We start from the raw sequence: 22,684 nt of genomic DNA on the forward strand, positions 1-22,684 counted from the left end.
TCCATTCGGAACCTACTTACCATAATGGTAGAATATACACTCGTAGCTTGTTCAGTTCCACATCGCATTTCTTTCTGTAGCAAAGCTTTTGATAGTTGAGGTATTGACTCAATGGAATCTTCGTCACTCAAAATGGTCAAGAAAGACAGAAGGCAACTGCTATATGATGCAGTCATTACGAAAGCAAAAATTAACCAGAACAACGTAAACATCTGAAAGGTTTGAGAATGAAAGAATGACCTGATCCCTAAAAATAAATAAAATCTCCTGGAATGAAAATTTACTAAAAGTGAGTACTATATAAATTATCGTAATTAATTAAAACGTAAAATGATGGTGCCAATTTCTGTGAAGAGAATATATACGTTTGAAATATTAAATATATTTATAATAATACATTACTCGACAAAATTAACAGATTACGTAGAAAACAACAGCGAGAAAGTTCGGACAGTTACAAAAGACATTCATATCGATATAAGGGTGTCTATAAGATTCTCTGGCAAAACAAATCCCATTCTTCTACCAGGCACACCTTAGCTCACCAAGTGACCGAGGATTTGGCTTTCGCTTAAATATGTGTAGGAACCCTTGGGCGAGTATGACGCCCAAGGGTTCCTACACATATTTAAGTATTACCTTATTTAAGTCTGAGGATTGTGCTGACCACGGAAGTGGTTGGGCATCTTCAGTTTCAAGATATTCCTCCATCATTTGAGCTCTGTGTGCAATGTCTTTGCCGTGCCATTGATCTCCTCTCTCGTGTACATCCTGTAAGACACAGTCTTACAAATTAAATTAAATGTCTATATAATTAATGATAGAATGCTAGATAGAGTGATATTGTAAACCTTACAAGAAAACACATAAAGTCACAAATATTGTTTAAGATAGTGGGTCTCACGCTAATGGAATGTAATTAAGTGGAGTCTATAGTTAATGTACAAGCAAATATACCGTGGAAATAAACATTAGAAAGAGTTTTGAATCAGTGCCCACACCTGAATCAGCAAGCGAAGATAGCAAGACGGAACAGTGGGGGGTCAACTGATAGAATGGCAAGGGACGGATTGCTCCAGAGATGACAATAGGGGTACCAGCGGGGGGCGTTCTTGTTTACTGCAAACAGAGCGGGCGTGGCGAGACGAATCAAGTAAATGGACGCAGGTGTTTTCTGGATGATACTGAGCTCCGAAATTTCGATCACCTTCCAGAATATTCGAGAATTCTCTAGAAACGGAAGTCCTCTCTACACCGGAAGGGGCTCGACCCTCGTGTCATGGGCCATAGGCAAATGAGAATGGAGACGATGATGCTCAGATAGAAATGATTGGTCGAGGAAAGGAGGGGCGTTACGAAATTTTGGGAAATAAAGGGGGAAGAGCGCCCGCAAACAAGGGTGATAAAGTTTTTTCGGGAATGATAAAGTTTTTTTGAGGGCGAGAAAGGTGTTTTTGGAGAGATAGGCTCAGGAAACAGTCCCCGGAAGGGATCCACCAGTAGAACCAGTTATGGTGAGTTGACTAAGTTCTGATAGATTTAATAAAGTGTAGATACGTTACAGAAAGGGGAACTTTCTCGAGATGGAACATAGAAGTCCGAAAGCGTCCACCGAGAGATATTTTTAGAAGTAAGACAGCGAGATAATGCTTATGGAAGAACACCGGACCGTCTTCTAGCCTACAGAAAGAAATAAAGTAATGGGAAGCGACTCCTATTGAATGACCCGGCACAGCAAAGAAGGGTATGATCGGCAAAGCGAATAGTGTTCCTGGCAGAAGTAAGCAGTCCGGAATCGGAGAAGAGCGTTTCCAAACCAATGGTGGACCCCGATGCAGAGCGGAAAGTCACAGGCCAAACATTGTATTAGCGGTAGGATTCAAATCCCCAGAAGTAAGTGATTAAACAACGTATATACCCCTACGTAATTGCAAAGGACTGCAGGGAAGATTAGATAAATATTAAGTGAGATTTAGGGAAACATACAGTTAACTCAGTGCATGTTGTATAGATAAGCAAAGAAATATAGTAGAATTAGTTTAACGGAGGATTGATTATAGTTATGGTTTATTTGCTAATTAATTAATGGAAGAAAGTAATAATTTTGGATGGGTTAGCCTATAAAGCAGGTACAGTTGTATGTTACTTATATAATGTCACTGAAGTAGAGAAATTAGTCGCTAAATGCTGGAGTTTACCTGAGAGGATGAAGAAATAAATAAACCAATGTATATTTCATTAACATGTAATTTTAATGTGTTAGGGTGAGAATAGAATAGAATAATGTGTAAAGTGGACATTAAATTCCAGAAGAAGAATTCTGTTAACCATAAAGAAGAATGTAGGATTGTGCTAGATAAGCATGATTAATAAATAAAAAAATGTCAATTGTATTTAAGAAAGAGATAGGTGAAACTGATCGTAGGAATGTGTTAGTTGCCGAATATTAAGAAGATGATGATAGGAGAGCCTAATGACCAGGAACTTAATCCATGCCATGTACCTATATATGAAGTGAATAATGTGTAATGAATTGCTTGATCTTTTATTTGTAATTATGTATAATAAACTAATTGTATCTAACTTAATGCAAATGGTGTTTGGTCATTTCTGAACACATAGAAAAAAAAAAAATCCAAAGGAGGAGTGCACTAATATAGGAACTCCCACAGGACCGGAATTCTTCTGTGAGATAACTAGTCAGATGCAAAGTGGGGATTTTTAAGACTATAAATAATAATAAATACTATAGTAATAATAAATAGTAATAATTTAAACAAAAAAAAAAAAAAAAAAATATATATATATATAATAAATATAAATAAAACGCCACCCCCACAATCCTGATATCTTCCCCATTGGTTTTCTGCAGGCTGTCAGTATTGGGTACCGCTATGTCAATCAAATAGGTAGTCTTTTACTTCTTGTCCACAAGGGTTATGTCCGGTTTTTTGTGCGGGATTGTCCTATAATAACACATGAAGATATATCTTCTTTATATCCGTTCTATATCCGTTACTGTTGTGCGTGATTGTCCTATCCGTTACTATGGCGCGGTCCCAGCACAGCTTGTGGGTTGGGGTCTCTAGTACTGCCTGGGGATCGTACTTGTAGTACAGTACACTTTCTTCAATCAACTGGTATTTCCTTGCTAGCGTCTGATGTATTATCCTGGCTACCCGGCCTTGTCTATGAGCGTACTTAGTCTGGATGATCACTTTGCATTCCGCAGTGATGTGTTGGATCGTTTCTGAGCCCAGGTTGCATCGTCGACATGTGTCATCGGACACTCCGGGTTCCTTCGCGATGTATTTTCTATAGTTCCTGGTGTTGATTACCTGGTTTTGGATGTCGAGCACGAATCCTTCAGTCTCGGGGAAGAGCATCCCGCTCGTGAGCCATGCATTGGAAACAATTTTATCTCTGTGATCTTGATGGAGATCATTGAAGTGTCAGCCATGGAGTGTCTTCTCTGCCCATCTTTCTAGCTTCGTTTGTACCTCCTGGTTGGGGGGGGACTCCTCGCTTAGGTTGAGTGGGGTATACCGCTTGTCTACCTTCCTTATGGCCTGGTGGAGTGCTGCTGTGTGTTTCTGGAAGTAATCCTTCAGGTCAGCATTCATTGTTTTCTGTTGCTGGATGAGGTCTATCAGGGCACTTCCTCCTTCTTTCCGAGCAATTATCAGTCTCTCAACGGCTGAATTCGGGTGGTGTTGGCGGATCTTGGTCATCATTTTCCTTGTCTTTTTCATGATATTCTCCAGCTCCGTGTTAGTTCAATGTATGACTCCGAAAGAGTATGTTAGCACTGGGACTGCCTAGGTTTTTATGGCTTTAAAAGTGTTCCCACAGTTGAGCTTTGCTTTCAGCAAGCTTCTGAGTATCTGATTGTATTTTTCGGTCAGGCAGGTCCTAATTTCCTTGTGCTTCAACTGCTGAGCCTCCATCATCCCCAACTATTTATTGGCCTCTCTCACTGCCATGGCTTCGATCACTATACCAGTCTATAACTGGTAATTTCGTTTGACTAATTTTCCTTGGTTCAATCCATGGGTCTTTCATGTCTGTAGACCAAATTCCATCTGTGGGGATTACTTTTTTCGTTTCACTTTTTTTTAATGATTTATTTAATATTAATAATAATATCTTGTTTTGTTCCCTAATAAATATATAGACCCCTTGTCTATATCCCCACTTACACATCTGACTTTGGATTCACAGGAGAATTTCAGGTTCAAGGGAACTTCTCAATTATGTATAATTCCCTTTGGAAAGGCTGAGTGTTCAAGAATAACAAACTCACCAATTAATAAATAACATAGTTTATTTACATAAGTATATACAACATGATAAAGTGAACAAAACTCAGGCACATACTAATATTATCCCAATTTGCCTATGTAGCATCAGATATATATGCGATTAAGTACATTGGGTTTACACTAGAAGGGTTATTTCTTTCTACACAACACATTTCATATCCTTACAGAAAACTGCTAAAGTTTCTTCTTTCTTCACACATGATCAATAAATACTTAAGAGATTTAGTTAACACCCTTCCTCCTTCGTAAGTGAAATTCTTACTTTATAAATTGATTTAGGAACTTCACTCTTAACTTCTAATTTATTTAGAGCCCCTTTTTGCCTTGGGGAATATAGTTTCACAAACTTTCTCTAATCAAGATAAATCGTACATTTAACATCAATTTCTGGACTAATGCTTGTCCCAAGGGTTAGCTACATTCAGAAGGCTATTCCTTTCTTTGTATTTCTCTACCCTTCCCTTCCAGAATTTATCATACGTATATGTTATCAAATTTCTCTCCTTTACATATGTCTAATTATACATTAATCAAAACCTATAACTATCATCTGTCTTATCCCTATATTTATGTATATATATTTATCTTTTTTGCACATCCTTTCCTTAGTATCTTTCTAAACTTCTACTAATCTGATATTAGGGTTCCTACAGTCCTTTATAGGTAAGTGAGAATACTATATAACTAGTCACTTACTTAATTTTACGAATTGGGCTTCTCTGTTTTGGGGCCTTCCGCTCCTTGTTTGGGACTGTCATCATCTTTGGCCAAGGCCATTCATCTCAGGACTTCCAGAGGATTTTCGTGCGGGTAACAGTTTTGCTACTCTGCTTTAACTCACTGTTCCATCTGGCTGGGCTGGCTCTTTGACGTACGGTCCTACTCCGTCGTTACGGGGACTGTTATCTTTCCTTCTGCTTTGCTCCGTCCGCTCTGGGCTGGCACTTTGCCTTCACCGCCTGTTAGTTTCGATACAGGGGCTGCTTCATATCGTCTGGGACGCCAGAACTCGATGCCTTCATCAAAAGGGGCTTCCTCCTTTTCCAGGCACTTTTGCCTTCGCTGCTTTCTATCATTACATTCCTTTACTTTCTCCGTTACTTTTTTTCTCTCCCACTTCTCCGCTCCACCTTTTCTTTAAAAAAAACTGATTCACAAGAAGAAAATTTCACAGGGCACTTCTCTCACTCCACTCCACCTGTTCAAAACTCATTTACACTAACACAGACAACACTACCTGGTCATGTATATGAGTGTACTCAGTCTGTGTGATCACCTTGCACTCCGCAGTGATGTGTTTGATCGTTTCTAAGGCCAGGTGGCATTACCGACATGTGTCATCTGACATTCCCGGCTCTTTTGCGACGTATTTTGTATAGTTCCTGGTGTTGATTACCTGGTCTTGGATGGCGAGCATGAATCCTTCAATCTCGAGGAAGAGCGTCCCGCTCGTGAGCCACGTATTGGAAGCAATTTTATCTATGTGATCTTGATGGAGATCATTGTAGTGTCTGCCATGAAGTGTTTTCTCTGCCCATCTTTCTAGCTTCGTTTGTACCTCCTGGATAGGGGAGGAGTCCTCGCTTAAGTTGAGTGGGGTATACCGCTTGCCTATCTTCCTTATGGCCTGGTGGAGTGCTGCTATGTGCTTCTGGAAGTAATCCTTCAGGTTAACTATCGCTGTCTTCTGTTGCTCAATGAGGTCTGTCAGGCTCCTTCCTCCTTCCTCCCGGGAGGAAGGAGGAAGGGGTCTGACAGACCTCTCAATTGTCAGTCTCTCCACGACAGATTTCGGTTGGTGTTGATGTCTCTTGGTCATCATTGCCCTTGTCTTTCTCATGATATCCTCTAGCTCGGTGTCAGTCCAATCTATGACCCCGAAGGAGTATGTTAGCACTTGGACTGCATAGGTGTTTATGGCTTTAATTGTGTGCCCTCCGTTCAGTTTTTCTTTCAGCAGTCAGCCACGCATTGGAAGTCTCTGATGGTATTTTTCGGTCAGACAGACCTTAATTTTCTTGTGCTGAGCCTGCATCATCCCCAAGTATTTGTAGGGCTCTCCCTCTGCCATGGCTTCGATCTCTTTACCATTCTGCGGCTGGTAGTTTCGGTTGACTAATTTTCCGTGACGCAGTCCGTGGGTCTTGTATTTGTCTAGACCAAATTCCATACTAATATCATTGCTGAATTCTTCGGTGATCTGGAGTAATTGCTGAAGGTGCTTTCCGGTTCCCGTGTAGAGCTTGATGCCATCTATGTACATCAGGTGGGTTAGTGTGTACAGGTTCTTCCTTCCTTCTTTGAGGTTATATCCGTATTATTATTATTATTATTATTATTATTATTATTATATCGTATTATTTAATGTTTTTTTCAAACATAATGAGCTTTGAACTCTCCACTTTTAAATTTTATATCCTTACTTAATTTAATAAATTAAATATATTATCTATGAATATTTTGCAATGAGTTATGACACGTTTAATTTTTGTAATCATTCTTAAGAGAAGCATCGTAATAAAAATATTTATATCTGGATGTATACCTATAACAAAGATATGTCAATCAGAATAGAGATTTTAACCAATCTGATTAGAAAACAGCATTTTACCTTGAGAAATAAGTGCTCGAAACAGTGTCCATACAATGTCGTATAACGATGTCGTTACACGCTTACTAATTCGAGAAGAAATTACTACGAGGAAATATGCGAATAAACTGCTTATTACCAGCGAGGTGAGCAGTAGTATCCATATCTGTAAATAATTAAGAGTATAATTAGTATACTGTATTTTTAAAAGATCATTCCCATGATTATTGAAGTAAGTTGTAGTTATACAGTGAAATAATTAACTACTTAAATTATTTAATTCCAACCATTTAAAATTGCTAAATGTGCTCGTTCTTTCGTAATTAATATTAGTAATAATATTGATATTAGTATTATAATGGATAAAGTGTGCAAGGAAGCGGAGTTTTCCTGAATTTGAAAAGAAAGGGGGAACTCTTTTTATCACTTGTATCACTTCCGTCTACGAAACTCGACTACTGTACTTTACATTACTTTACAATGTGAGTACACTTTTCTCTCAGTTATGACTAAATCATTCTGCTTACTGTTAGAGTTTGAAAAACATCTGGCGTTTCCCTCCCTAAAGAGTTCCTCATGTGTCAACGAAGATCAAAATACGTATTCAGCCTAAAATACCTAGTCAGCAACCTGAGCAGGGTCATAAAGAATTAACCCATCGACACCAAGTGGACCAATGTGATTCAGCCTTCTTCTTCTACTACTGATAATACAGATAAAGAAATCTTTGCTCCTTTCCTTCACATTCTTTTCCAGAGTCGTCAAGTAACCTGCCTTGGCTTGCCTTACCTTCTTTGTGACTTGAACGTTGACTACTTTATATCTACCATAGCTTCTGTATAACCTGATGATTAATATCCAATTCATGAATTTTTCTCCTCTGCCTCGTGTAATTGATCTGACATCCATATAGGTCTAGGCTTGAACTGTATTTCTAGGCTGTTATGGAATGCGTAGTAACTACTACGAATTTACCTGAATGCACCTGAATGCATTTAGAATTTTCTGTTGGTATACAATTTAGAAACTGTCTAAGATCACTGTGGACACTTTATGAAAGAAAAAATCTTTCCCTTTACCTTCGATGGTAGTTACATCTTTAAGTAAATCCCACATCAATACACTGTGATCACTGCCACTTAGGTGTTCTTTAATTTGCAGATTATTAATGCAGAAGAAGTTACCGCTCATAATCAGATCAAGAGTATTAATCCACCTTGTTTTCTCTCTAACATGCTGCTGTAGAAAGCAATCATCCAATAAATCCGTATAAGTCTTGTTGGTGTACGAGTGACCAACCCACAAATTCCAATCAATATCTGGGAAATTAAAATCCCTATTATAAGACAATCTGTTTTACTGACCCACTCTATTTCTCTGTAGAGTTGTTCGTTGTACTCATCAGTCATTCGGCCTACAAAGCATGTACTGTACTCTCATTTTTGTTTTCACACTGCTTGTGTCATGCAAAACTGACTCAATATTACACTGTCCACCCATGTCAATTTGATTCACTGCCTTAGATTTTATGTGCTTCTTAACAAAGAACAGAACCTCTCCCCCTCCTAACCTGTCTATACTTTCCTTATTCATTGAACTCCCCATATTCCAATTCAGCATCGCTTATAGCAGAGTGATACCATGGCTCCGCTGTCCCAACAATATCTGCATTTGAGGACTTGACTTCAATTGATGACTTCAGATTCATCAAATTTATTTACTATGCTCCTAGCATTGGTGTACCTGTTGTTGCTCCTAGTTACCCTGACACCGCTCATGTATTGTCCATATTCCAAGTTGACTCGCACAGGCTTTGAAATTCCCAGTACTTTTCTTTCAGGACTCGAGCATGTTCCAATATGGCCAGTGCAAGAATCGCTTTCACTTCTGCCTGAATCGATTGTTAATCTAGTAGTCTGTGTATCCCACAAAGCTAGCATGATCATTCTACTCAGTAGCGTAGCTACCCTTTTTTGGGCCCGGAGGCAAAGAACATGTTCGGGCTCTACTAATGAAAATTGCAAAAACAGGAGACAGCCAAAGACGTCAGGCCCCTAAAGGGCACGGAGGCAATTGCCTTGCCTGCCTACATGGTAGCTACGCCACTGATTCTACTCTTCCGTTTGGAATGGGTTGAATCCCTATTTAGATATCGTCCTCCATTGTTGGAGTCTTCCTGGTGGCTCCTATCTCCAATTCTTACTGGCAGTACTACATTAGGCAGCCTGAGTTGTTTCATCCGGGTTCACATGTTCAACCACTGGAGTTGCTTTTTTGTAGATCTGCTCTATTTTTCTGAGTTCAAAAAATTTGTTTTATTGATTTTCCTGAGATATCTCATTTCAAATGACATTATTTTTTGCCTTTCTTTCTTATTTATTCTCCAATTCTCTGATCCATAAGTTGCTGTGGGTATGATGACAGTTTCAAATATTTTAATTTTTAGACTATTTGAGATTTTATTGCTCTTCCATATGTTTTTGAGTTTGTTCATTTGTTGATTTTGGATGTTTATGTTTATGCCTTCTATGTTTTTTTCCGATTTTCATTACATTGATTTTATTTATATTAATATTAGTTCCATAATTGTTGCTTGCTTTATCGATGTTTGTTAATATTTCTTTTAGTTGTTCTTTGGTTTCTGTTAAAATCACAATATCATCTGCATATTTTATGTGGTTTATATTTTTTTTCATTTATTATTGTGCCTCTTTTTTCTTCAATTGATTTCATTATTCCTTCTAGGAAGATATTAAATAGATATGGAGATAAAGGGCATCCGTGCATGACTCCTTTCTCTGTTTCAAATTTATCTGTTTTAAGGTTGTTGAATTTTACTATTTCTCTTGTATTTTTGTAGAAATTATTTACAAACATAATTATTTCATGATCAAGTGGGATTTTTTGTAGTTGCTTCATTAAATTTTCCTCGGTTTACAGAGTAAAATGCCTGCTTGAAATCGACGAAGCACAAATAAAGAGGTTTCTTCTTATTCCAATATTTTTCTACAATGATGTTTAAGTGTGAATATTTGGTCTATTGTTGATCTGCCTTTTCTAAATCCTGCTTGTTCTTCCCCTATTTTTTCTTCATAGGTTTTAAGTATCCTATTTTGTAAGATCCTTATAAATATTTTATATATATGGTTTAAGAGGGTAATGAGTCTATAATTCTGACAATTTTCTTTATCTCCTTTTTTGTGTATAGGTATTATTATTCCACATTTCCAGTCTTCTGGTATATCACCTCTAAATAAGATTAGATTAAACAATTGTGCGAAGTGTTTTAACATTGCATCGCCTCAAAATTTCCATAGTTCTGCTTGGATGCCATAATTTTCGGGTGCCTTGTCATTCTTCATTTGGCTAATTGCTTTCTGAACTTCTTTTGTTTTCGAGGGTGCTTTATCTCTTCGATTATCTAAGGCAAGAGCGCGTTTTTCTTTCCCATTTGAACAGAGTTTGGTAATATTCTTTCCATATTTTTTTCAATTTCTTGCGTGCTCCCTGTTTTTATATTATTTTTATTTTTCATCGTCAGTGTTTTCGGGATGTATGTTTTAGAGAGTTCTTTTATAACCCGGTAAGTTGTTTAAGAGTCGTAACGTTTATTTGCCTCTTCGCACTGCTTTGCTTTGTCTTCCAACCATTTCATTTTATCAGCTTTACATAGGTTGTCTATTTTGTTTTTTAGGGTTTTATATTGTGCCCTTTTTTTCTTGACTATTGTTTAGGAGGTTTTTCATTTGTCTTTTATTCCTTCCATACATCTAAACTTTCTGCTGTAATCCAAGGATTATTTGGTTCTGAGTTTGTTCCCAAGGTTTCTAAGGCTGCATCTTTAGTCATTTGTTTAGTTTTCTCCCATATATTTTCCACAGATGACGAATAGTTTATATCTTTTCATTTTTCTTGTAGTGTTTTCTCATAAATTTCCTTTATTTTGTCTTCTTCAAATCGTGATATATTTAATGTTGCTCTATTGTTCTCTGGCTTCGTATTTTTAAATTTCCATTTAGTGTTAATTTAATTCCATTTAAATTTCCATTTAATGTTCATGGTCGGTGTCAAAATCTGTACTTCTAAGAGTTTTAACATTTTGAATGGATGATTTCCATTATTTATTTAGTTATTAAACTAATTTATTAATTTAATAAATTGTTATTTATTAAATTTATTGCTATTTACTAAAATGTAGTCGATGCAGTGTTTTGTGTTTCCATCTGGTGGTGTCCATGTATACTTATGTCGAGATATGTGGTAGAACAGTGTGTTGGTGATGAATAGTTTAATTTCTTTGCAGAAGTTCAAGAGTTCTTCTCTTCGCTCATTTCTATTTCCTATCCCGAACTTTCCTAATACGTCGCTGAAGTGTGTCGAAAAGCCTCCAACTTTTGCGTTAAAGTCTCCCATTATCATTAAAATATCTTTTTTGTTTGTGTTATCTATGGTTTCTTGTCTGTCTGAATAGAAGGCATCTCTCTCTATATCATCATGTGAGGAGTCTGGGGCGTATACGTGGATTATTTTTATGAAGATTCCTTTTTCTTTACCTTTTATTCTTAAACTTATCATTCTTGAGCTGGGTGGGTGAATTTCTAGTTAGCAATTTTCAAAGCAATTAGCGATGCTAGCAGTTTTCCTATTCACCTAACGCTACCTCGATAGCATCAGCAAATATTCTTGTACCCTTTCTATTTAAGTATATTCCATCCCTGTAGAAGCAGTCGCTCCTGTTAACAAGCATACATCATGGTGAGAAAAATTCTACTCCATGAGACTTGCACAATCTCTCCACGGCTGAATTGACTAACGAGGCTCTCTCACCATGTACTCCCTTCTGTCCTATCTTGGCAGGATTCCAGATACTTTAATAATGTTTATGTCAACTAATTTGACATAAACATTATATGTTTATGTCAAATTAGGCGAAATTGGTCCCACTTAGGATAAATGTCGCCTAACCTCTGCAGGCATCTATTAATCCCAGCCAAAATTTCTTGAATCATCACTTTTTCATAAACCTTAACACGGGCTCTTCTCGTTCATAATAATAATAAGGCAACCAGAGCAATCTTACAATTAACTGGACACATTACATTCAATACATAAAAAACTACGTGGGTACACAGCAAATACATAGAATACATAGACAGTGCAATATACACAGCTAATATCGCAATCAATGGATTTTATAGTTATTATAATAGATTGATTATACAGAGCTTATATTGCATTATAGTACATAGATTTTATAGTTATTATATACAAGCTGCAACACATGGAGAGAGTCCATGCTGCCGCTGCTGTTCAACTGTACAGACAAATCTTCCAGTTCCTCATTTGTAAGAGGCTGAGAGTGGCTCTCCAACAACTAAGTCATATCATCAGGCTCAACGTGTCACTCCCTACCTCCTGAGCAATTGCGGTGATTTCATTTGCAATCTGTGACACTTCCCGAATCCCCTGAAATCATGTAGTACACACTCAGGCCACCTTCAAGTTCATTACCCTCCATTCAAAGAAGTTGATATTACGCCTTTCTAAGCAGAATCGATGCTGATGTTCTTCAGGATAGAACCTCCAATATTCTTTGACAGACACGTTCAATTGTCCATTTATCCGTGACATCTGCCTAAATGTTACAAGGAGGAAGCTGCTTTTGTTGCATTGTGCAACAGCAGCAGCGTCCTCCTTGGATAATTATTTTCTTAACAGTGGCGATGTACATGTTTACAAAACATTATCTGAATATTAGTTGGTGAAGACAACTTGTGTCGTCCAAACCCTTCTGTTTCAGGTCCAAATGATTGCTAAATTCGCATTAGTGCGCCCCTTCATCACCCTCAGAGTTTCAGAGTAATAGACGAGCAATGGTTTGTTTTACAGTTCCAGAAGCATTTCCACCAAGAAGAAGAGTTAAACGTTCCTCAGCAGGTTTAAATCCAGGAAACTGTTTCTCTTCACAGGAGATGAAAATCCTTGAAGTCATCTTCCTTCAACAAAAGCTGGTTCCTATCCACATTGAAAACAAAATCAGATGGCTATTCAGCTTTCTCTAGGAGTTGCTTAAAATGCTGAGGATAGTCCCTTGCTGCTTCTTCACTGACAGCTGCTTTGAGTTCGCTGTTTGAAATTAGCGAACGATCCTTTGCTTGCTAAGAAAGTTTCATCGCCGCCTACCTTTTCTTTTATCTCATCAAACAAATGCTGCTCTTTATTAGAAATGATAATTTGAGAGAGAGGGATGTATCTTTCACTTAACCTCTCAACTCACAATGAGAGTATATATACCATTTTTTCCAATCACAAGACCACGCGAGTTTTTAAGAGTTGTAGCAGTTTTCCTTCTTTCAGTTTCCATCGTATGTTTTTAAATTTTATCAGAACATTTAATGTTCTTACAAGGAGGGGTGATAATATATCTCCCTGCAAAGTATAGGCCATGATTGCCTACCTTCCATTCTTCTAATAACTTCCACCTTTTCTTTTAATGTTATAGAATACATAATCTTTTAGCCATTTTTACTTACAGTTCCTCTTACGACCATTTGGTTCGGCTTTTCTTTTGGTTTGAGAATTAATTCCTTGTAAACGCATTATTACTGTTCACATAATGTTTCTTGTGAATATAATCTGCAATGCAATCTAATTAATTTCATTTAAATATATGTTTCACTGTATCTAGTTTTAATAATGTTTCCTTTAATAATGTGTAATCTTTATACCTTTCATATACACACTTCAAGCCATGCTCTATAATACGCATTAAACAAAGATTAATAACCAACAACAATAAAATAAAAATTATTAATATTTTTCATATCACTCATTATCAATTTTAAAATGAAAAATTTTCAGCTACGATTCTACAATAATTTTTTGCACTTTTCTATAATCTAACATATAATTGTCTTTCATTGCTTACTGCTAATAAATCAATGTGAATTTACATTCTTCAAAGTTAATATAGATTAAGAGGTAATATAAATAAAAGTAATATATATAAAGACTTACGATCGATGTAAAAGGCTTGAATACTGCTGTGGGTGAAAATATTTTTCTCGGACTTCTACTCATAAAAACAACCGAAGTAATAAATATGGGCGTAAGCATCTCAGCACCCAGACTTCTGTCAAAGTTTGAACTCAGTACATGAGCAGTGACATCAGCTTCCTGAAATATAATCACATTATGTGAAAAGCAAGCATGCGATTACATTATAAAACTAGAATGCAGTAAATGAAGCAAGAACATATGACATTCCTCAACTATTTATTATGAATTATCACAAAAATGGCTAAGCGTACAGTATTAGAACATTAGTCCACTATTATGTGAAATTTCGTGCATGAGCGCATGAGCTCAAACATATGAATATAGATTTTGAAGCTCTGCCTCTGCACTTAGAGTATTTAGAAACCAATATGAGATATGAATTTCAAGTCAGTTTCTGGATTTTGAGCGGATGGTCGTGTGATGCCGCATCAAAAACCTCCCTTTTCATCCAACTGTGAATCATCTATACCTGCCAAAATCTGTTAGGGCCAATGATTTAAGAAGAACGTCAGGATTGCCTCAGGGAAAAATTTTCTGAAAGAGGGAGAGGACATCTTTAGATTCAAAGGTAGGCCTCAATAATGTGCAACGGCATTTGCTGTTTATTGCTATTTGTGGATTCTTTAAGAGTGGTAGAAGGTTGTACGGAGAGATTAATCTTGCTGCACACCACCATGCAGATCCACTGCCTGCCTGCCAGACACTTTTGTGTAGATCAGTCGATTGCTTGTGGCCTCTGTGACTGTTTGTGTGTATGCCTCTTTAAGATCTAGGTGGAAGATGGACTAAATTTTTTCCTATTACATTTTTATTGATTTGGATGCCGAAATTGACATTTAACGTATTCAGTATTCTCTGTCAATACATTTGAATTAGGCTTATTAACATCAGTAGTATCAGAGGACGGTACCAACCGATTTTAATGGTGGCCAAGATGGCGGCTGTAAAAAAATGTGGGCGCCATTTTGTTTTTATTTGGCTATCTTAATACCACCTTGCGAGTTCTCAAAGATAAAAATGTCATCCTCATGATGGATGTTATTGTATTTTATGGTTTAAAACGTTTATAATATCATGGTGTATATTTGCGTACAGTTGCTTTTCTGTACAATTGTTTTACTGATAAAATTAATATTGATTTTCTTTTAGCATTTTGTAACTTCTGGTATGAAGTTTTTGTAAATTGCTGGAGATGTTTTCGCCATACTCGTATTCTTTCTTGGTTTATTCTTATTTTTACTCTTATTGTTCCTATTCCTGCTGGACCCCTCTGTTCGTCCTTCACTTTACTTTCTTTCCAACCCCGTACAGTTCTAGATCCCTGCTTATCCTGTCTAATCCTCCTTCTTTTCCTCTATGTAGTAGTAGTAGTAGTGGCATGTGATGTAAGAAAGCAAGTGTATGAGATTATGAAGCATCAGCCAAAAAAAAAAAAATCACACCATTTCATCCAAATGCCTGTCCAGTTTCTTCTTAAATTTATTCAACCTATCAACTTCCACAACGACAGATGGAAGTTTGTTCCAGCAATTAACCACCCGCTGGCTAAAGGCAAATTTCCGCACATCTATTCTACATCTGTCTTTTCTTGATTTGAATGTATGCCCCCTTAGGTTCGTAATCTGAACAAGTGGAAAGATCCCATCAGAATTCAGCGTGCTCAATCCATTCAAGGTCTTATACAATTCAATCAGATCACCTCGCAGGTGCTTAGTCTCCAGCCACTGCAATTTGCAGAACTTAAGCCTCTCTTGATAAGAGGATCCCTTCATTCCCCTCACCAATCTTGTTGCCCTTCTCTGTACACGCTCAAGCAAATCTACATCCTTCCTAAAATGAGGCCTCCAGATCTGTACGCAGTACTCAAGGGGTGGCCTGGCCATTGCCTTATACAGAGGGACAATCACCTCCTTTTCTCTGCTAGCAAAATTCGTATATATCATTGACAAAGCCCGATGACCTGCACTGGCAGCTTGTCTGCATTGCTCAGAAAACTGCATATCTGACTGCACAATTACTCCCAGGTCTTTTTCATTTTCTACCACCTTAAGTGTAGTACCACACAGTTGGTACGTTTCTCTGGGGTTACTTCTACCCATATGCAGTACTTTGCATTTGTCAAGGTTAAACTTCAGTTGCCACTTCTTAGCCTATCTGCCCAAATTATCTAGATCCTGTTGCAGTAGCACACTGCCATTAGTGTCATAAACAACCCTGCCAACCTTTGTATCATCTGCAAACTTCGACATTAAGCCTGATATACCTTCATCAATATCATTGATAAATATACAAAACAATAGTGGACCCAACACCGAACCCTGTAGGACTCCACTAATAACATTAGTCCACGAAGAGCAGCAACCATTGATTACCACCCTCTGTCTTCTCCCACTTAACCATCCTTTTATCCATGCTAGCAACGTGCCCTTAATACCATTCTGCTCCAATTTGTACAATAGTCTTCCATGCGCAACAATGTAAAAAGCTTTCCTGAAATCCAAATATATGATATCAAAATTATTTTTAGCATCCAGTTCCTTTGTAATCACATCATAATATCCTATCATATTTGTCAGACAAGACTTTCCCTTAACAAACCCATGCTGTGTCTGAATTATTGCTGCAGCCTTGTCTAGATGATCCTGCAGTGCATCTTTAACCAGTGACTCCATTATTTTACCCAGAACAGAAGTTAAACTAACTGGTCTGTAATTACTCCTGTCACCCTTCGATCCCCCTTTGTGAATTGGGGATACATTTGCACATCTCCAGTCCGTGGGGATCTCCCCTGAGTCCAAGGATGCTCTCATAATTATGGCTGAGGATTTGCTTAGTTGCTTTACCACTTCCTTTAATATAACTGGATAGATTCCATCCACCCTAGGTGCCTTTCTTATGTTTAACATCAACAATTTGTACTCTACTTTGCTCTCAGTTATTGCAAATTCATTAAGCACCCTGCTACAATTTGATAACCTTCTGCCATTTTCAAACTTTAATAATTCATCATGTGTGAATGTAGATGCAAAATACTCATTCAGTTTGTTTGCTATCTGAGAAGGATCATCAACAGTCGAACCATCGATATCAAATGGACCAATCAGATTCATCCCCTTCCTTTTAGAGTTTATACAAGCAAAGAAATCTTTGCTGTTTTTCTTAGCATTTTTTGCCAAAGATTTCTCATAATCTGCCTTCGCCTGCCTAACCTCTTTTGTGACCTGATTACAGACTATGTACATCTACTCTGGTTTTCCTGGGTTGATACAGTAGATCCTGCATGCCTCCACGTGGCCGGGAAGGGGAAGTGGGACATGGTGATCAGTTGTTGTTACTTCCTGCTAAGAGCCAGGTAATAGCCGACTATATAACAACAGAACACATCATAACATTTACACAACCAACAAACTACATACAAATGGCTAGTTTCGGCATGAGCTTCAACACAAGAAGTACAATAGCAGCTAATGGGGAAACCCTGGGGTACGCCTCAACACACATAAATATCCCTGAATATCCCTCGTGATGGATGCTAATGCAGATTCCACTTTATGGAAGAGCCCACAAACTGATGATAACCAGGAGCTGGTAGAGGAATTGATTTTATCCCATCGGTTGAAGATTTTAAATTCAATGGGACATCCCTGAACTTGTGTTACTCCTCGAGGAGAGGCATTTATCAACAGTTCTCTTGTTACTCCCACTTTAACCCCAAAATGAGAGATTGGCAAGTGCGCAATCAACTAGCGATCACAATGTTATTACCTTCTACTTGGGCGATGATGCCATTTGCACCAGATCGGGTAATTTGACATACCTTGATTCCGAACTAAATCTGCTAAGTGGCAGATTTTTGATAACTCGCTGAATTAATCTTTCACGTTAGAACAGCTGAGCACCTTAGAATCTCTTCCCCTAAATGAACAGGTGAATTTTGTACAAGATAGAATTCTTCCGGCATGTGAAGAATCAATGAGTTTCCATAAACAAAAACCTTACCGTATTCGGTGGTGGTGGTGGTCACCCATATTATGAAATTTAAAATCGCTTACCAGATGGACAAGTAGGAAGTATCAAAGGGGAAAAAAGGAATCACTCCCAATCAACTTTGAAATACTAGTGTTACAGAATCGGTACAAAGAAGCTAGGAGAAAGTACCATCAAGAAATTTACAAGCATAAAATGGCCTCATGGGAGAGGATAGCTCTCAGGGAAATAATGATCCTAGGGGGCTGGTATATAAGTTTCTCAACAATAAAATTCCACCTGGTGAAGTCTTTGCCTTGGTTAAACTACTGATAACCAGGACAATTTGTCATGAACATTAACAATTAACAGAATACTTGATGTAATTATTAATCATGATGATGAGCCAAGCATGACTTCACAGCAGGTTGACATCAAGAAAAAATCTCTACTTATGCTGTTCATTTGGACGAGCCTCCCTTTACCTATGAAGAAGCTGATTGTGCCATAAAATTCAATGGGTTCCAGCAGGTGCCTTTCATTGTATAGAAGTGGATGTTGTGAAAAGAGTGTGGAGAATTGTTCTGACCTCGATATTTATCTAGCTCCATCATGCCTTGAATATGGTGTGTTTCCAAAAATGTGGAAAACAGCTGTTCTTAAAATTCTCCTTAAAAAGTCGAAGAAACCGATAGATGATCCTGCTTCATATTGGCTCATTGCCCTTCTCCCGGTAAGGTGCTTGAGAAAGTAATGGTCAATCATTTTATTACTGCTTACTCTGCTAAAGGATTTTCTTCCCAGGATTAACATGGCTTTCCCTGAGGATGAGGGACTGAGGATACTATAGTCTGGTATCCTTTTTGATTGTCATTTTTATAATGGTTATCAACTGGAACTACAATGTACTACAGATATTTTAGCACCAGAAAATAAATCAATTTTTGTTCAATCTCAACTCGTTTTTAATGCATTGAATATGTTTGTGATGCATGAATTCCAGAAAACTTACCTCTTTGAACTCTGGCTAAACAATAAAGATTTTATTTTTGAGTTTTTCTTTGTGAGATATTTATATAGTGACTGGACTACTTATATTGTGACAGGATAAAACTCATATTGTGGGAGTATATGATGAGAGCCCTGTCGATCAATCCGGCCCTGTAGAGATTGTGCAAGGCTCAAGCGGTAGATTTTTCTCAGCCTGGTCTGTGCTTGTTAACAGGAGAGACTGCTTCTACAGGGATGGGATACACTTAAATAGAAAGGGTGCAAAATATTTGGTGATACTATCGAGGCAGTGTTAGGTGGGTCGAAAACTGCTAGATTGGGGGAATACACAGATTAATAGATTAAGATTAGCCGCTGGCAGAGGTGAAAGCGAGTCTTGCATTGCTTCTATTGAAATGCAATTGAGCAGCAGCCTGGAAAGCAGGGCAATGGAATTTCCAGGACTGCTGGGAGTCATAAAATGGAACAACTAAATACTTAGGCTGTGTTAGGATAAATAAGAGTAGAAACAGGTGCATCCATACTTGCATGTACAGCAATGCCAGGAGTATAGTTAATAAATTTGATGAGCTTGAAGTGCTAGTGAAGACATCAAAGGCAGATATTGTTGGGATATCAGAGATGTGGTGTCACACAGAAATAAGGAATGCAGAACTGGAATTTCGGCAATACAATGTGTACAGAAAGGATAGACAGGACAGGATGGGAGGAGGGGTTATGGTATTAGTTAAGAAACACATAAAATCTAAGGAAGTGCATCCAGTTGATGTTGGTGGAGGAGGACAATGCAATGTTGAGTCTGTTTGATGTGACATAAGCACTGGAAAGGAAAAATGAGAGTAGTTGTGTGTTATAGGTCTCAAGAATCTGATGAGTATAATGAGAAATTGTGCAGGGAAATAGAATAGGACAGTAAATCAGAGTGTATTATATTGGAGAATTTTAATTTGCCAGAGATTGATTGGAATTTGTGGGTTGGTCACTCACGCACTAGCAAGTATTTTGTGGAGATATGGGAAGATTGGTTTCTACAATAGCATGTTCTGGAGGCAACTAGAGGGAGTAATACTCTTAATCTGATTATCAGTAGTGATTCTTCATGCATTAAGAATCTGCAGATAAAGGAACCACTGGGTAGCATTGATCATAATGTGTCAAGTGGGATTTACTCAAAGAGTTAACTACCATTAGGGGTAAAGGGAAGGGTTTTTACTTTCGTAAAGGCGACACGGAGGTCTCAAACAGTATTTAAATTATATAGGGTCATAAAATGGAACAAGTAAATACATGGGCTATACAGGGTGTACATAATAACTGATGATGTTACCAACAGCAAATTCAAAATGGGAACCATTTAAAGAATTAATCTTGGAAGCTACTAGGCTTTACATACCAACTAAGAAATATTGTTCAAGGTTTAGGCCTAAATGGATGTCAGATGAACTAATGAGGCATATGGCAGAGAAGAAAAATGCATGCGATAGATATAAATTAATATGTGACACAGAAGCCTATAATAGATATAAGCTAGTCTGTAACCAAGTCACAAAGGAGATTAGGCAGACAAAGGCAGATTATGAGAAATTCTTGGCAAAGTATGGAAAGATAAACAGCAAAGAGTTCTTTTCTTGTTTAAACTCTAGGAAGAAGAAGATGAATCAAATTGGTCCACTTGATATCGATGGTTCAAATGTTGATGATCCTGCTCAGGTAGCTAACAAACTTAATAAATATTTTACATCTACATTCACACATGAGGAGTTATTCAGGGAGGGGAATGCCAGAGGTGTATTAAACTCTGGTAGTAAGCTAGATAATCTTGTAATAACTGAGAGTAAATTGGAGGAGAATTTGATGAAGATAAACATAAGAAAGGCACCTGGGTTGGATGGAATCTATCCAGTTATATTAAAGGAGGCAGCAAAGGAAGGAAGCAAACCCTTAGCCATAAATAGAAGAGTTTCCTTGGATTCAGGGGAGGTACCCATGGGCTGTAGATGTGCAAATGTGACCCCAATCCACAAAGAAAGATTAAAGGGAAGCACAGTAATTACAGATCTATTAGTTTAACATCTTTCCGAGGGAATTTAATGGAGGCATTGGTTAAAGAAGCAATGCAGGATTAGCTAGACAAGACTTCAGTTACAACTCGGACACAGCATGGTTTTGTTAAGGGGAAGTCTTGTCTGACCAATTTGATTGGATAATATGATGTAATCACAAAGGCACTGGATGCAAAGAATAATTTTGAAATCATATATTTGGATCTTAGAAAGGCATTTGATACTCTTGCATATGGAGGACTGCTGCACAAATTTGAGAATTGTGGCATTGGAGACAAATTGCTGCTATGGATAAAGGGATGGTTGAGTGGGAGAAGACAGAGAGTAGCAATCAATGGACACTTCTCTTCATGTACTAATGTTATTACTGGAGTCCGCCATTGTTCATTGTTGGGTCCGTTGTTGTTTTTGTATTCATTAATGATATTGATGATGGTATATCAGGCTTAATGTCCAAGTTTGCAGACGACACGAAGGTCGGCAGGGTTGTTAAGGACACTAATGACAGTCCGCTGCAGAAACACGATCTAGAAAAGTTGAGCAGATGGGCTGAGAGGTGGAAACTGAACTTTAACATTGACAAATGTAAAGTACTGCATATGGGAAGCAGTAACCCCAGAGTAACGTATCAAATCTGTGGTACTACACTGACAATGGTAGAGAGTGAACAGGACATGGGGATAATTGTTCAGGCAGATATGAATTTTTCTGAACAGTGCAGATGGTCTGCAAGAGTAGCTGATGGTGTCTTGTCAATGATATACAGGAATTTTTCTAGCAGCGATAAGGAGGTGATTATCCCCTTGTATAAGGCAATGGCCAGGCTACACCTTGAGTACTGTATACAGGTCTGGAGGCCTCATTTTAAGAAGGATGTAGAGCTGTTGGAACGAGTACAGAGAAGGGCAACAAGATTTGTGAATGGAACGAAGGGTTGCTCTTACGAAGAAAGGCTTAAATTTTTCAAATTACACTGTCTGAAGACTAGGCACCTGCTAGGTGATCTGATTGAGGTGTATGAAGCCCTGAATGGTTTGAGCATGCTGAATTCTGATGGGAGTCTTCCTCTTGCTCAGAACAATCGCCTGAGAGGGCATAAATTCGAAGTGTGTGTGTGTGTGTGTGTGTGTGTGTGTGTGTGTGTGTGTGTGTGTGTGTGTGTGTGTGTGTGTGTGTGTGTGTGTGTGTGTGTGTGTGTGTGTGTGTGTGTGTGTGTGTGTGTGTGTGTGTGTGTGTGTGTGTGTGTGTGTGTGTGTGTGTGTGTGTGTGTGTGTGTGTGTGTGTGTGTGTGTGTGTGTGTGTGTGTGTGTGTGTGTGTGTGTGTGTGTGTGTGTGTGTGTTTGGCTGATGCTATATAAACTTGCTTTCTTGCATTATGTGCCCTTTCTAATGCTAATGCTAACATCTACTGTGACAGGACACTTAATTTTTGAACATGTTTTGCTTTACTGTACTTGCACCTGAATTGGACTTGATTGACTTTAGAAATTCTATTGTGGCATCTTCTATTTCGACAGTGTTGTTATAATAGCTTCATTCGCAGGATATACAAATTAGTGGACATATTCTTCTGATCGGACTCTCACTTGAATTGGACTTTACTGAGTTTGGGTTTCTACATTGATATACTTAAAAAGTGACTGGACTTATATAATGACAGGACCTATATTGTA

Source organism: Mastigoproctus giganteus, chromosome 4 (assembly GCF_048544385.1).
Source record: "Mastigoproctus giganteus isolate SK-2022 chromosome 4, ASM4854438v1, whole genome shotgun sequence".
NCBI lineage: Eukaryota > Metazoa > Arthropoda > Arachnida > Uropygi > Thelyphonidae > Mastigoproctus > Mastigoproctus giganteus.